Here is a 4418-nt window from a genome sequence, read left to right as displayed (position 1 = left end):
ACACACACACACACACACACACACACACACACACACACACACACACGATGTTAACCACTAATAGCACCTGAGGAGGGGAGAGGGGCCTGAAGACACAGATCTTAGATATCAAGGTCACCCCAAAATGCAAAGACTAGGAAGAATTTGCTAGAAACTTGAACCTAGCCAGCAGGTGGCAGATGACAGCCTTCCTATGAGACTGTTCTGAGCTGGATGCCTTCTCCATCTCCCATTCTACCCCTGAATGAATAGACCCAAACACAGACCATCAGGGCCTCCTGGTGAAGCAGGCACTCGGGCCAGCCAGGATCTGAACCACCCAGGCGTGGGTGAGTGGAGGCTCTCCAGGGGTCCGGAGGCTCCTAGCCCTGGAGGATGGCGTCCTGAGAACGGCCAGAGGAGGGCGCTCTCCTTCCCCTTCCGCAGATTCTGCTGTCATTGCGGGCTGCACGCCTGCATGCCTGCGAGCTGGAACGAGACTGAGGCTGGCTTCCTGTCCCAGCACGGATCTGACCTGCTCGGTGACCTTGAGCAAAGTTCCCACAGGGACAATGACAGGGAGGGGCCCTTTCTGCCCAGAGTCCGCAGTTCCCCGGGGTTTGGGTGAGAGCGGGGCAGGGGGGAGGGAAGAAGAGGAGGGCAGAAAGGAAGAAAGGATCTGATAGGAGGAGCCAGGGGTCAAGGGCAGACCCTAGCAGCTGCGGGTCACCGCCCAGACCAGTCCTGGAGCGCGCCAGCTGCAGCCTACGCAATCTCCAGGAAGCTGCTGTTGAGAGAAACAGAAGCCATTCTCCTCAGCTCCCTGCATCCCGCCCGGGAAAACGCAGGGCCAGAGGTGAAGGCGGAGCCTCCTCTGGGGTGAGAAGCCGAGGAAGGTCCTGGAGTGGATCTATCCTAGTGTGCTGCTTGGGCCGGAGGGGGTGGAAGGGCATCGGTCAAGCAGCGACAACAGGTCCAGCTGGGGGCTAGTGGCCTGGTTAATGGTGAGAGAGTGTGTTGAGCTGTGGAATTGACCTTGACTGAGGGAGAGAGAGGGCACAGTTCCGGAGTGCAACTAGAGATGAGATGAGAAGATCCCTTCTATCAAAGGGGACACACCATGGAGCTCAGCAAATGCTAAGATACCCAAAGGAGAAGGGAACAGTCTCAGAAAATCGCAGACTTCTCTCTGCCCTTTAGATCAGAAGTAAAATATTTGCCAAGTACTTTTTTTTCTGCTTCTGAGAGACAGGGGTGCAGGATTTCTTGGAGCACAAAGTGCCCTTGAACTCAAACGGTGGCTGAAGGTGACTGACTGCTGATCCCCCTGCCTCCACCCTCCTGGTGCTGAGATCATCATCCACACCCGACTTAGGACGTGGTGGAGATCCGCTCCGAGGGCTTCCTGCTAGACAAGCACCCTAGCAACTGAGCTGCATCCAAATCCTGCTGGCTACTCCAATCGCTGACCGCTGACCGACCGGGGCTGCCCCTTGGAGCTTCCGGGAAGTCCGATTAGAGTGTCCCTCATACCTCCCTGCCTAACACTATCCTCCATCCACTTAGGACGCCTGAAATTCACAGTTCCCCACAAAATCACTTTTAAAAATAGTAAGTTCTTTTACTTTGCCTCCTGGGTTTTGGAGACGTTTTCGTTAAAAATTTCTTTGGTCAGATGCTCCTCAAATGTCCTCCAGCACCCTAAACTCTCCTGCGTGCTGGAGCTGAGGAAGAAGAAAGACTGGGGTTGGTCTCGGCGAGAGCAGTGCAGTGTTTAATTCATACAGAGACTGCACGTGACATGTAACTTACGTGTGTGTGCATAATATGTGTGCGAGGACTGAGAGGTGGGGCAGGAGGGGGACAGACAGCCTGTGAGCCTGGAGAGATGGCTCAGTGGCCAATGCTCTTGGAAAGGATGCCAGTTCTGTTCTTAGCAGAACAGCATCCCTGTCTCATGGCTCACAACTGGCTCCAACTTCAGCTTCAAGGACAACCTCTCTGGCCTGTGTGGACACACGCACACACAAGTTCCATGCACTTCTACAGACATTGACATACTTCTTGTTTTAAACAAAAATCTACATTTTTCTACGGCACACAATTGATTTTCAGGGGAGGGGGTTTGATTTGTTTTGCTGTTATTGGAGACAGTGTCTCATAAAACCCAGACTGACCTTGAATTTACTTTATAACCTAGACTGCCCTTGAACTGATCCTCCTGCCTCCACCTCCCAGGCATAACTTTCAGTCCTTGGTTTTTTGAGACAGGATCTTGCTAGGTAGTCCAGGCTAGTCTCAAACTAATGATCCTCTGTCTGCAGGCTCTTTTGTGAGTTCCCAAGTGTTGGGTTCACAGGTTTGCACCACCACACCTGGAGTGGCCTGAGTATTTATTTGTTTGTTTATGTTTGCCTTAATGTACGGCTCTGCACCACAAGCCTGCAGTGCCCAGTGATGCCAAAAGAGGGTGTCAGATCTCCTTGGTCTGAGGTACAGATGGTTGTGAGCCACTAAACCTGGATCCTCTGAAGAGAAGCCATCCTCTAACCTGTTCCTGGGTCTTTTTAATGTACATTGCTTTGCTCTATGGTCTCAGCCTCTTCTGCCCACTAACCCCCTCCCTCTCTTGTCTTTAGAGTGGGGAGCACTGACTGTATCTTCTAGCCTCTCAGCCCACTCTTTGTAGCATAAGGCCTATGGCCTCCTTTCCCTTGCAATAAGCCCTTTTTTTTCCAAGTCAGAAGCCTTGCTTTCAAGTCTATTGCATCTTGTCTCAGCCATGAACTTGTTTTTGTTTTCATGTTTAGACTGTCTCCAGTATGAGCTGGCCTCCCAGTCAACACAGAGCCGAAGATGGAGCTCCTGGCCTTTTCTACCTCCACCTTAAAAAAAAAAATTTTTTTAATTTACTGTTTATACAGCATTCTGCCTACACACCAGATTTCAGTATAGATGGTTATGAGTTACCATGTGGTTGCTGGGAATTGAACTCAGGACCTTTGGAAGAACAGCAAGTGTTCTTAACCTCTGAGCCATTAGAGTACAGGCTTGTCCCCCCCCCACACCCCCCGAGCTATCAGCCATGGACTTTTGAAATCTGTTCAGACAACTAAGAGTTGAGTAATGACTATTTGTTGATTTGCTCCTACCAGCTAAAAATCTGTTCATCAGGCCTGGCGGGGTGGGGAGTGTAGCTCAGTTGGTAAAGTGGTTTGCCCAGCATCACAAAGGCCTGGGTTTGATCCCCAGCATTGCATAACCTGTATGGTAATGTTCATTTGTCTTTTTTTTTTTTTTTAAGGAAAGAGAGAGAGGAGAAAGGAAGAAATGTCGGTGTGCTGGCGCCTCAGGAACTATGGAATCAACAACTGTGATTATTTCCAAAGCCTACACTCACCACCTCCTCTCACCATACATATGCAATGCATCATTGAAATGGTCAAAGGGAATAAGACCATACAGACTTCAGGGAGTTAATTACTGATGGTGGTTTGAATTACGTGGTCTCCATAGGCTTATAAGGAGTAGCATTGTTTGAAAGGATTGGGACAAATGGCCTTGGTAAAATAGGTATACCTTTGGAAGAGGAGGTACTTCACTAGGGCTGGGCTTTGAGGATTCAGAAGCTCCAGCCAGACCCCGTGGCTTACTTGCTCTTCATGCTGTCTGCTGATCCAGATGTAGAGCTCCCAGCAAATCTCCAGCACCATGTCTGCCTGCATGCCACCGTGCTTCCTGCCATGACGATGATAATGAACTAAACCTCTAAACTATAAGCCAGCCCCAGATAAATGTTTTCCTTTGTAAGAGTTGCTGTGGTCATGGTGTCTCCACAGTAACAGAAACCCTAGGGCAAATGATGATACAAAACTAGAGAACAATGTTCTTTTGCTATTTTCAGTCAACATCTGCAGTAGATGCAGGTGGCACAGAGCAGACTAAAAAGCCAGGCTTGGTGGTGCATGCCTGTAATCGGGAGCGACAGACCAGAGGATCAACAGGTTAAGGTCACCCTCAGCTTTGAGGGATGCGAGACCAACCTGGGATATCTGAGACCCTGTCCCCAGGGGAGGACAGGACCCTGAGACACATGGCTGGTTCAGCAAGAGATGCAGGTGAGGAAGGGCCCTCCATCCAATGAGTATGCACCAGAGCAGTCACTGCCGAGGGCAAGAGAACCGACCCCTCTCCCACAGAGAACAAACAGCGTGCCTGAAGTCACTGGGAACGACAGCTGGCACAAATGAGCCGGGCATGGCTGAAGCCAAGAGGAAGGCTGGCAAGCTGCTGAGAAGTTACTCTACAGGCCTGGAGAAGCTAGGGAGGTTTCACTCCAGACTGTCTGGCCAGAGAGCATGTCCAGCTGTCTCCTGTTGAGCCCCAGCCTGGCCAAAGTCAGGCAGGGATTCCAGATTGTCCAACTTCTACATGGCTTT

At 50.7% G+C, this 4418-nt stretch overlaps 1 long non-coding RNA gene across 2 annotated transcripts; it reads left to right on the top strand.

Annotated features, from left to right (window-relative positions):
• The first annotated feature begins 699 nt into the window (after positions 1–699).
• On the top strand, positions 700–3789 carry LOC129668983 (uncharacterized). 2 transcript variants are annotated; one of them, XR_008718991.1, is made up of 3 exons: positions 700–858; positions 1232–1590; positions 3284–3789. It is a non-coding gene; the product is annotated as an uncharacterized LOC129668983 (long non-coding RNA). The 2 variants fall into 2 exon arrangements; XR_008718990.1 differs by lacking the exon at positions 1232–1590.
• Positions 3790–4418: the final 629 nt, after the last annotated feature.

This window comes from Psammomys obesus, unplaced genomic scaffold (assembly GCF_907164565.1).
Source record: "Psammomys obesus unplaced genomic scaffold, mPsaObe1.curated_primary_1811, whole genome shotgun sequence".
In the NCBI taxonomy this organism is placed as follows: domain Eukaryota; kingdom Metazoa; phylum Chordata; class Mammalia; order Rodentia; family Muridae; genus Psammomys; species Psammomys obesus.
This window is presented reverse-complemented; position numbering and strand designations above follow the sequence as displayed.